At 41.4% G+C, this 12,427-nt stretch overlaps 1 protein-coding gene and 1 long non-coding RNA gene across 4 annotated transcripts in view; one reads left to right on the top strand and one right to left on the bottom strand.

The window, feature by feature from the left end:
• The window catches only part of MOBP (myelin associated oligodendrocyte basic protein), a 42,395-nt gene extending 34,446 nt beyond the window's left edge, over positions 1 to 7,949 (top strand). For both annotated transcript variants that reach the window (XM_067754019.1, XM_067754021.1), the window contains 2 exons: positions 5,245 to 5,328; positions 5,447 to 7,949. The gene's annotated coding sequence lies outside the window, so the exon portion shown is untranslated. The remainder of the gene's footprint in view (positions 1 to 5,244; positions 5,329 to 5,446) is intronic.
• Positions 1 to 12,427, bottom strand: part of LOC137232318 (uncharacterized) — a 557,085-nt gene that overhangs the window by 46,902 nt on the left and 497,756 nt on the right. The gene's annotated exons all lie outside the window — the stretch shown is intronic.

The raw sequence follows: 12,427 nt of genomic DNA, 5'->3' as shown, positions 1-12,427 counted from the left end.
CCCTCTACCCAGGTGGCAGCCCATTCACAACGCATTCACTTGTAGGCATGCCTCTTCCATAGCAAGAAGGATGTGAAGGGCACAGTGGGGTCGAGGGCCCCAGTACTCCCAGGGAGTGTGCTCAGGGAGCCAGCCTGTCTCCCAGGACCTCTCACTGATGGGATTTACTTCGTGATCTTCCTGGATTTGGTTTATTTCTGAAATCTCTGAAGTACACCAATCTTTGGGTTTGCTATCTGCAATTTCTATCTCTGGAAGGCAGCATCTCTCTTCTCTCCAGGAAGAAATCTTGTTGCATCAAAAAGCCTGGTGTCTTGGGCTTTTTTTCCCCACAGGGTGATCCAACAGATCTTTACATAATCTATCTTCACTATAATTTCTCTTCTGTTTCTTGAACTCTCTGTGAATATCCCCTTCTGCAGCTGACAGCTTCTGTTCTTTCTCTTCTGGCTTATAAGTTTTCTGAGTCAGACCCCTTAACAGAATCTTAGTTTTCTGCTGATGGAGATCATTAAGAATCTCTACTGCCAGCTGCAAAATTTTGCATTTATTTTCAACTAGAGCTTTGGCTGCAAGCAGTGAAAAAAAAGAATCATTTTCCAACGTTTTTCTTCCAGCTGATGCCTTGCTGACACCTCATTATTTGGCTTGGAATGTAAATGGTGTCTGTTTTCTTCAACTTTTGTTAATGTGGATTTTGGTCGCATTTGACTTTCCTGACTTTTCTTTCATCTTCTTACTGTGGTAATCTGCCAACCAAATCTTTATTTTTAAAATGATCCTGCTCATTTCATTCCCTATGATTTTCCTCCTCTGATGCAAAGATCATGATTAAATGGTTTTAGCTGCATAGCGTATTTATTGAGAACTTCAACTCCATTATTTTTCTAAGCCACAGCTTCTTCCTGAGACTTGAGATCGCTCACCGATCCTAGTGGGTAGGGCTGGGAACACAAAAAAAGCTAGGGGCAGAAGGGGACCACTCTGCCCCCATTGAACTGCTACCCTTCCTCTCCTTCTAGCTCCTGTCTTCCTTCCGTCTCTTTCCCTCACCCATCTGTTTTCTCACAGCTTAAGTTCACAGAAGATCTTGGTGTTTAGATTTCTAGCAGAGCTACTAACAATTTCATGTATTTTTATTGCTCTGTGTTTCACACTGTCTTTGCTGCCTTCTCCAGATCTTGTTCTTAGCTGCTAACTGAGATTCCACCCAAACCAGCACCACTATGATTCATGCAGGTCCCCATGGTCAGGTGACCAAGAATGACCCTGAGAGGGGTGCTGACCCACATCCAGGTGCATTCTGGCTCCACGCCTCTCCAATCCCAATTTTCTTCGCTTCCGCAAGTGGCCTGGTACAAAGGTACCATCATGTCATGCAGATGCGTTCTCTTGAGTTAGGATGGTTGCGTCATTGCTGAATCTACCTCTGTAACTTGCTTTCACCTACAGTTTTAATTTGCTGCTACTTTCATTGACTCAAGTCTCCAAAAGTCCTCAAATACTTGAATGCAGCTTCTCACGTAATGCCTTCCCTTTTCTTCTGGTGTTAGTTTCCCTTCAGTGAGCTTTTGAAGTCCTCATAAGAGAATCTCTGGAGTCCTACTGAAGAGCTGGGAGTACTTAGCACCAAACGTGTGTGTGTGTGTGTGTGTGTGTGTGTGTGAGAGAGAGAGAGAGAGAGAGAGAGAGAGAGAGAGAGAGAGAGAGACAGAGATTCTTCCCTTTTTGTGGCTTCTTTCCTTCTGCTGCTCCACGTGCTCTGGGGGAGGTTGGCTCCCTTCCTTCCATCCTTGATTCCCTGTCACCCCTGCACGCAAAATCACATGCAGATGGGAGGTACTGAGCTCCTGGCAGGGTAAACCCAGCGGTGCTCCTTGCCCAAACAGCACGAAGGTTTGGTTGGCATGTCATTCCAATATCTTCTCTCTTTCGACTTGTGAATGGAAAAGCATTAGTGTACATGTATCACCCAACAAAGCTTTATAAAGCTGCTTCTTAAGGCAGCTCTGTTTTCTGAACACTTCTAACCCCTACTGGGATATAACTGATTTAGAACAGGGTTATACAGTGACTTTCTCATACAGAGAATTCATTATGCCAATGAAATTGTTTAACCCGGGACATTATTTACACAGGGGAAAAAAATCAGGGGTGTGTGTGTGTGTGTGTGTATTTTCCCTTCCTAAATAGAGAACTCATTTTGTCTCTATCTAAGGCCCCATTTAAAATTTTTAGAGGACTACCTGACCTTTGCTCTCCACCCATGTGTTTTAGGAGCTCTCCTTTCACATGGGACCCTGGAGCAGTAAGCACTTTTTAATTTATATCTAAGAGATCAAAACAAAAGGGTCTGTCCTCAAGTTCATGGACAAGTCTTCTCATCACCAGTGTCACTGGCCAACAAGGTCAATATTTTCTGACTGAGTAAATAATGAAAATATACTGAAGAGAAAATTATTTAGAGATTTATTGAGTAGTATGTAAGCAAAGACTCAGAAATGAGAATTCCAACCATCAGGCAGAGGGCCCAGATGACAACTTCAGGTGCTCAAGGTCACACAACTATTCCAGAGGATAGCTGAGCACACCTAAGAGTACGCTACCATCTCCTCCATCCATATGGGGCTGGATGCCTAGATTCACAGGGGCATTTAGTACAGCCTGGGTCGGCTAGCGCTTGCGTTATTGGTTCATGGGCTCATGGGTGGGAGGGTGTAGGGACGGGTCTGGGCCAAGGGCACAGATCAGGGCACCTCTCACACTCTCCACAGAAGTGGGAGTTGACTATGGCAGCTGTCACTTTACCATTGTTAGGAAAGGTGGTGTGTGCAGTGATTCAGAGTGAGGGAGCTGAAACACACCTGTGGTCAAACGCCTGTCTGTTATTGGTTGTGTGAACTTGGATAAGTGACGAAAGCTCTTTAGGCTTCATTTTATAGATAAGGACAATTAAGTAGGAAGAACATGCAAGGAATGAGCGTAGAGCTGGCATGTACAAAGTACTCACTCAGTAAAACAGGGAAACACGACACTCATTCTCATAGTCATAGTTCTCTTCACTACTTGTATTTACCTCATGTACTTATTTGCATACTTATCCCCTGTCTTTACCCCTAGAACGCAGTCCTCATAAGGTCAAGGACCATGGTTTCATATCCCTGCGTTGTTTCTCATTCCCCTTGATTACATGATATGGACAACTGTCATTTTCTGGGATTTATGGAAACAGCTTTGAAAGCATGGCCTTGAATCTCCTTTTGGCCCCTTTTTAAACCTTCATTTCCACTATGCTATTGATTTGGCAGAGTGTGGATGTGGTCTACTTTCCACTCTGCTGTGGTGAGCAGACTCTACCTAGAAATGTGCCATGTTTGCAATTCCTTTTTAAAAGATAATAATAATAGTAAGAAAAGCATCATCATTAAAATAAGTATGTCATTGTCTTTCTTAAGGTGCGCTTAGTAACAGCTTGTACACAAAAGGTCCCCTATGCTGTATGACTTCCTGTAAGACACTTCCTCCTAAAACTTTCAGGCTGCTCTCATCCTCCAGCTCATTTACTCAGGGATTACATCTGTGTCTTAGAGAAAAATGTGATTATTTTCCATACCCTGGCCCTAGTGAGGAATAAATCATTTCATCCGAGGAGCTGCAGCTGCAGACTCTATGCCAGGGGAAGACTAAATGTGAACTCATGTAATCCACTCAGAAAAACGAAATGGGCAGAGTCCTTCCTCTGTTGCAGTGTCCTCTGCCTTCATTTGTCAGAGTATCTAGAAGTAGATAATGATACAATGTCAGGATCCCACAAGGATCCTTGCCACTATTCCAGAGAGTAACTCTCATGATCAAGGTACTCGATTTTACTTAAGCTTTCAGAAAATAATAATCTATTGAACTGAAATTCTTTGATTTTTCATATATTTTTTCCTCTGCCCTGAGCAATATTTCTGAGTATTCCTATTTAAGCTTCATCTGCAATGAGTATTTATAAAATAAGATTTCATTTGAATATGCTAACCTCTCAGTATAATATACATCTTGATTTTTAAAAAATTAATTAGCTGATTTCTAAACATACACTCAATTTCTTGATATTTCCTATCTTGCTGTCTACATTTGGCTATTTTGAAAACATATAATACCTTCACATAAGAGTGAATATAGGGGGCTTCCCTGATGGTGCAGTGGTTGAGAGTCTGCCTGCTGATGCAGGGGACACGGGTTTGTGCCCCGGTCTGGGAGGATCCCACATGCCGCGGAGCGGCTGGGCCCGTGAGCCATGGCCGCTGAGCCTGCACGTCCGGAGCGTGTGCTCTGCAACGGGAGAGGCCACAACAGTGAGAGGCCCGCGTACCGCAAAAAAAAAAAAAAAAAAAAAGAGTGAATATAGTAAATTAATACGTTTTCCAATTGTTGGCATTGAAAGCAGTAGGTCAAAGAAAGTTTCAGGAAAATGGGCAAAACTCCCTGGATTCTGGAAAAGGCAATTATAACAAAAACTGGGCTCAGACATGGTTCTGTTTCTCATTAGCTGTATGACTTTGGTCAAGTCATTTGACCCATCTGTGTTGTGATTTCTTTATTTGTGAAAGTGAAAGGATGATGCCTACCTCACCTTCCCTTTCTCACAGGGCTACTGTGCAGACCAAAGAAGATAAACTTTTTGAATCTAAAAGATTTAGCACACTTAGATGGAAATAAATTTTCAGAGAGGCTTTTGTAAAGGAGGCTAGCTGACAGAGGTCAGCTAACCACTTTGTAGTCATCTAGAACTCTAGGAACCTGACTGCTGTGATGACTACTGTGATCAGATAGAGTCTAGGCAGTCTATTTATTGATATAGAACAAGGTCTGGAGCCAAACTGGGCTGAGAAAAGGATATGTTGGTCCCCATCTCTGGACCTAGAACCATGTATGCACTAGGGCTAAGCAAATTGAACAAAGCTCCCTGAGGTGGGGCAGGCTTTAGGAGCATGAAATATTTGGTTAACCAAAGAACTCTGCCTTGCTAAGTGGTATTTACAATCCTGGGGTAGAGCCAAAAGGCTCCGGACAAAGGAAGGGATCAATCATATGACCAGAAGGCATGAGGTTCTAGGATCTTCCCAGCTTCAGACACCTACCCTCAGTATGTATTTCTGAAGAAGGTGGGGGAGGTCAATTGAGGATGCACAGACACAACCACTGGGAGAATAATACAGAGTTTTAGTTTGACAGGTTTTTTTTCCCTCCCAACAGCATTTTGAAGATATTGTCCTATTGTCTCCTGACCTCTGTAATTGCCAATGAGAAATGCGTTGCCAGTCTGCTGGTCCTTCCATTGTAAGTAAGCTGTATTTTCCCTTTGGCTGATTTTGAGATTTTTCGTTTTGTCTTTGGTGTTCTGAAGTTTCACTATGACATCACTAAGTATGGATTTATTTTTATTTATTTTGCTCAGGACTCAAATTTCTTCAACCTGAAGATATGTGTCTTTCTTCAGGGATGTGCAGAAAAAAGATATTGTTGTACAACCACCATAATGGCAAAAATTAAAAATTATCAAGTTTTGGCAAGGATGTGGGAAAAATTCTCATAAGCTACTTATGAGAATTTATAAACTATTACAACATTTCTGGGCTGCAATCTCGGGGTACTAGCAAAACAAGATATATCCAAGAAATATAATCCAAGAAATATCTATCGTCTTGGAAATCAAAAAGAAGATATGAAATAATTCCTGGTTTGAAGAAAGAACAGAATTAAAAGCTATATGGAAATGGTCAACAGTATTAGCCAGACACAAACATGCTTGGGGAGGTAAGGGAGACTATGATTAACCTGGGGTCTCTCCAAGGTTACAAGTCTTAGAAAACAAAGATACTTGTTCAGAGTCAATTTTTTATCTGGGTTGTACTGTGGTTTCTGCTCGTTTCTGACATGGCAAAAGGGGGAAGAGTTAGAATGTACCCCTCCCTCTCTCCCAACTTTCCTTTGGTAACAGGTAAGAAAGCACAGTAGAAGATAATGGAACGTAGTAGAATGTGGAGGGATGTAAAATGGACAGTATTAGGTGGAGGGAAACTCAGAGCACAGGAGAGCGAGGGCATCGGGGCCGGCATTCTGCTGGGAGCTGGGGCGGCCAAGCACAGGCAGATGCCTGAAGCACCAACCAGGCCATGGATCTGTGTCCTTGAAAGAGCACAGCCAGACCTAGCCAAGCTTAAAGGGCAAGTGAGAATCTGGGGGCAATGCCAGGGGAAGTCCTGCTCGAGGTGTGGGGCTGGGTGAGAGGGAGTGCCAGAAGTAGGGAGGAAGCATGCTAGACTCAGATGGGCTGTAGCTCAGAACGCCATACTCCCGGAAAGAGGAAGCAGGACGAGTACTGTCCCAAGGCAGCTGGAGGGACAGAGTGTCCTGGCTTCCTCACTTGGGGAGGCCACTTCTCTGTGGAAGTGGCAATAACAAGGCAGGGAATCAAACTACACAGAGCCTTCAAGTAGAAATGTTCCCTGCCTAAATTCAGGTGCTAAATGAACAACAAAAAGAGAACCTCTACCATGAACAGTTTCCAACGAGGAGATACCTGAGGCCATTACATTCCTGGGAATAACACCAGGGGTGCCATGACAGACCACCTGAAAGAACAAATTAGTGGGCCAGCCCCACTCAGACCCAATGAGGAAACTTCACATTCCTTTAGCTCGTTTTAGATTTTGGTAAAGCCAGACCCCATGCTCCAAGTTTGCTGGGTTCTATCCTCCATATCGTCCAGATGATACACAGTTACTACAGAATGTGATGTCGAGGAGAGAGCATGGTGTGTATTAATTCATGTAAGAAATTGGATATCAGCACAGAAATGTTAATAACTAGAAATTACTGAATTCTCTATGTTGTCTGTTGTGGAAATAAAGGCCTCTGGGGAATGGATCAAAAGTATCTGGAAATTACTTGAAACTGGTGAATAACTAAATGGAATTATATATAACTAAAATGTACTATAACCCAATTGTACTTTTTGTCTTTCAAGGGTTGGCTCCAGGGAGCACTACGCAGTGAATATTACAAAAATTACATAAAGCTCCAAAAGCTACTCTATGAAAATTTCTTGAGTGGGAATTCTCAACCATAATGTTTGGCATATTATTCTGATAATTCTATATCAGAATATAGAATTGTATAGTATATCAATTGATTTTTTGTTCTGACATTTTGACCGGTTTTGGTAAAACTGAGGTGTGTACCCAGAGTTGTCCTGATATATGCTTAAAAACCAGCCCTCTGGGTGGAAAGTCCTGGTTGATAGTGTTTGCCTATTTCCATGGTGTAAATACTTCCATTATGGCTGATTGTAAGCTACAAACGTGATATCACTGAGTGCAGAATTGGGAAGAGATGTGCAAAGTTGACCCTTGTGAGTCGGTACAGGACACTGTATATACCTATGGGCCTGTATGAAACTACAATTTTTTACTAAAAATGTTTCCCTGTAAATATATGAAGGCACTAGTGAAAGAAAAAATATAAAGAGAAAATAAATTCCAATTGGGAGCTCAAATGGAAAAAATTGACAGAGGATTTTTTAAACTTTGTATTCTACGTTTTATTATTATCTTTTATTAAGCAAACAAGCCATGTATGTGTCACCCTGAGTGTTCCAAAATCTTAGTTTCTTTGGTGTTCCCCTAGATGGAGGCTAGGGTCTCTCTCCTTTCAGATACTGGTGCTAAGACGATGCTGACCAAAGAATCGATGGGACCTGCTCACCGTGAAGCTAGTTTCAGGATGGCTGAGCTGAGGGTGGAGACAGAAGAAAAGATGTGGAGGCTTCTGAATTTGGGGAGGCAACACTGATATTCAGACTTCTGGTTTGGTATGATAATATATTGCTTTTAAGAAATTAATACTCATGGAAACAAGAAAAATCAGTTGTCCAAAAATTGAAAAAAAAAAAAAAAGAATGGATTGATAACCTCTTCTGTTAGAGCAAGCCAAGAAGAACTTATTAAAATTGAGATGAATTGGAAATATCAAGGGACATGTTTTTAAAGGAGGCTTTATCTGTTCCGTCCCTACAGTGATTTATGCCGTTGGATATTTTTGCTGCCATCTGCCAAATTCCAGTTGGAATGTGGGACAAGCTTATTTGTGGAACTAGTGCTTGTGGGTTCTAAAACTATTCTCCAATGAAAGGAACAAATGCCCTTGGAGGATAGTTGACTCCATATTTCTGGGCAGGGAAAAAAAAATCAGGATTAGTTTGTAGATTCTAGATGTTGAAAGAAAACAAGGTTGCATTAAGGTATCAGAGAGTCATAAATCCATAATGATGCAAAAGAGAAGATAAAACAGAATTGCCTGAAAAACACACTCTCTGAAATTGTTTACTGAAAAGGCTGTGTATCAATTAATAAAAATTATGTGAAGCCTACACTTAAGTTTTTCTAAGCAACCGTTTGCTTTTGTTTTTTTGCTTTTTGTTTTTGCGGTACGCGGGCCTCTCACTGCTGCGCCACCAGGGAAGCCCTCTCCTGTAGTTTTTTGACACTGCCCTCCTTCTTCTTGGTTCTTGCTATCACCATCTGAACTCTGGGTGGCCTAACGCAGCTTTCCCTCCAGGTCCTGGGCAGTGGCTTCTTGATACTGAGAATCTGGACCATCTCTGCTCTGGCTTTGCTCCTCTACCTGAATTCTATTACATATGGGCTTCCATGCCGCCCTCCCAAGATACACACACAACATACTGATCATCTCTCATCATGCGCTCAGTCTCTCTCTCTGTATTCTTATATATAACAGAGGGCGTTTTGCCCCAATGAATTCTTCACTAACATTATTTTTACACAGAATGGATCCCATAGTTTCTCATAAGAGCCGGTGACATTTTGGAGTCAGAAATATCCTCATGCACAGTTGTCATCTGAGTCTATAAGACAATGAAGGTTGTAAAACCACTCCCTTCATCCAGACCTGCAGAACAGGTACAGACATTAGACTTTATATAGTCCAACATGGCTAATTTATAGGTGAAAAATGGAATCCCTGAGAGGGTAAATGATCTGCCCTGAGTGTCTCAGAGAAACTGTGATGAAGGCACACACCCAGACCCACTGTTCAAAACTCTTTCCATCGTGAAGAGCAATTTAGTAAGTGACATCATTCTGGAGGCTATGAGGACAGAGTTGAGCAGGGAGAGACCAGCAGGAAGAACATACAGGAGGCTGTTTAACATTAACAAGTTAACATTAACAAACATTAACAAGTTGCCCAAGATTCCATAATCAGTCAGGAGTGAAGCTGGGATTTGAACCCAGCAGCCTGGATTCTGGCTTTCTTGACTTGCATATTGACCTGCCATCCCCTGGGGTTCTTGATTTTGCCAACTTGACCAACTCCAGACACTGACCTCTTCTTCCTGGTTTCAACTCAATGACTCACAAACAACCTGGGCTCCTCAGTCTCCATTTGTGATCCTGTAGTTTTTGAACTGATGATGCCCTGCAGCTGGACACTTCCTGTCCCCGAAGTTTCCTGAGGCTCACTGGCAACTCTGCCAAAGTGTTCTGGGCTTAACCCTTTGGAGGATTAACTAACCCCTTGTTCCAGCTGAGACCTACTCCAATGTTGAAAAGAAGGACTAACTAGTTCTAAAGCCAGGAATGCCCTGAATTGCTGTTTGCTGGGTGAATGTCTGTCTAGACTATTCCCCATCTGTAAAAAGCCCTGCCAAAATCCAAATAGAAAATATGGGTTTACTGTGCTTTGTGTCGATCGCATGTATTATTTAGGCTATACTAGGCTGAACTAACAAACACTGATTGATGGATCAAAGACAATCAAAATTTGTGCCTTGGCTCAGGTGACAGTCCTGGGCAGGTGTGTGGATTGGCTGGACCCCTCTCCCCCACATAGGCATTAAAGGACCTAGGATGAGAGAGGCCCTGCCATCCTCAGAACAGGGCTTCCAAGGTCACTACTGTCCTGTTCTTTCCAGTCAAGTGGAAGGAGGAAAGAGTATGGAAGAATGCAAAGGAAGGGTTTCATGGACCATGGCCACAAATGGCACATACAACTTCTGTTCACATACCCTTGGCTGAAAATCAAACTGCAAGGGAGGTCAGGGAGTGCAATCCAGTTGTGTGCCCAAGAAGAAGAAAAACAGATTTTGGTGAACAATAAACTGTTCCTGTCACTCTACTTCTGATAAGTAATAGTCTGCACATTCATATTTTGACTTTCTTCTTCAGTTTGCTCTTCTGCATTTTCCTGAATTCAGTTTTTATTTCTATATTTACTTTTCTACTTTACTGTGTTTTTTCTTTAAGTCTTCTATGGAAGGTGGCAGAAAAGAATTTTTTTTTTTTTTTTTTTTTTTGCGGTACACGGGCCTCTCCTACTGCGGAGCACAGGCTCCGGATGCGCAGGCTCTGCGGCCATGGCTCACGGGCCTAGCTGCTCCGCGGCATGTGGGATCTTCTCAGACCAGGGCACGAACCCGTGTGCCCTGCATCGGCAGGTGCACTCCCAACCACTGCGCCACCAGGGAAGCCCAGAAAAGAAATTTAAAAAAATGAATGTAGTAGAATGTAAATCAATGAAGTTAGAACACCCGCTCTCACCATACACAAAAATAAACTCAAAATGACTTAAAGACTTAAACATAAGACATGACACCATAAAACTCCTAGAAGAGATCATAGGCAAAACATTCTCTGACATAAATCGTACCAATGTTTTCTTAGGTCAGTCTCCCAAGGCAATAGAAGTAAAAACAAAAATAAACAAATAGGACCCAATCAAACTTACAAGCTTTTGCACAGCAAAGGAAACCATAAAAAATCCAAAAAGACAACCTACAGAATAGGAGAAAAGATTTGCAAACAATGTGACTGACAAGGGCTTAATTTCCAAAATATACAAACAGCTCATATAACCCAACAACAGAAAAACAAACAACCCAATAGAAAAATGGGCAGAAGACCTAAATAGACAGTTCACCAAAGAAGAAATACAAATGGCCAATAGGCACATGAAAAGATGTTCAACATCGCTAATTATTAGAGAATTGCAAATCAAAGCTACAATGAGGTATCACCTCACATGGGCTAGAATGGCCATCATTAAAAACTCGACAAATAATAAATGCTGGAGAGGATGTGGAGAAAAGGGAACCCTCCTATACTGTTGGTGGAAATGTAAATTGGTGCAGCTACTATGGAGAACAGTATGTAGGTTCCTCAGAAAACTAAAAATAGAATTACCATATGATCCAGCAATCCCACTCCTGGGCACATACCCAGACAAAACTCTAATCCAAAAAGATACATGCACCCCTAGTTCACAGCAGCACTATTCACAATAGCCAAGACATGGAAACAATCTAAATGTCCATTGACAGATGAAGGGATAGAGAAGATGTGGTACATATATATAATGGAATACTACTCAGCCATAAAAAGAATGAAATAATGCCATTTGCAGCAACATGGATGCAACTAGAGATTATCATACTAAGTGAAGTAAGTCAGACAGAGAAAGACAAACACCATATGATATCACTTACATGTGGAATCTAAAACATGACACAAATGAACCTATCTACAAAACAGAAATGGACTCACGGACATAGAGAACAGACTTGTGGTTGCCAAGGGGAAGGGGGTTGGGGGAGGGATGGAGTGAGAGGTTGGGGTTAACAGGCATAAGCAATTATATACACAATGGATAAACAACAAGGTCCTACTGTATAGCACAGAGAATTCAGTATCCTATGATAAACCATAATGGAAAAGAATATAAAAAAAGAATGTGTGTGTGTGTGTGTGTGTGTGTGTGTGTGTGTGTATGCATAACTGAATCACTTTGCTGTACAGCAGAAATTAACACAACATTGTAAGTCAACTATACTTCAATAATAAGAATAATATATATATAAATATAAATGAATGTAGTAGAAAATGACAGAGTATAAAATGATTTCTCTTATATACACAGATAGGAAAGAAAAGGGGAAGATAGCAAGTTTTTACTTTTGTTTTTGTTCCTGAGGAAAGGCCTACATTTGGGTAACATTTGCCAAGATTTTACAGATCTTAGGTCATACCTTGGACACAGTTCCCTTCTACACAGATATTCCCTTAATTGTAATATGGGTAACCAGATTCCCTTCTTGTGGTTATGCACATTATAGATGTACATGACTGAAGAATGTCAGTCCATCCATGCTTATCTGGAATTCTAGTTACGATTTTTTTCATGAAGACAGAGCAAATAAAAATCATTATATTTATAAATATTTTGTATAAAAAGAACATTAAATGTAGGGTCTTTGTGACAGCTTTAAGTATTATTCATCACTAATTAATATATTCTATTCTGCCTTCAGACTTGAATAAAGATTTCTGGACTTGAATTTCATTAATAAGATGTCAAATTAATT

The sequence above is a fragment of the Pseudorca crassidens genome, chromosome 10 (assembly GCF_039906515.1).
Source record: "Pseudorca crassidens isolate mPseCra1 chromosome 10, mPseCra1.hap1, whole genome shotgun sequence".
NCBI classification, from domain to species: Eukaryota; Metazoa; Chordata; class Mammalia; order Artiodactyla; family Delphinidae; genus Pseudorca; species Pseudorca crassidens.
This window is presented reverse-complemented; position numbering and strand designations above follow the sequence as displayed.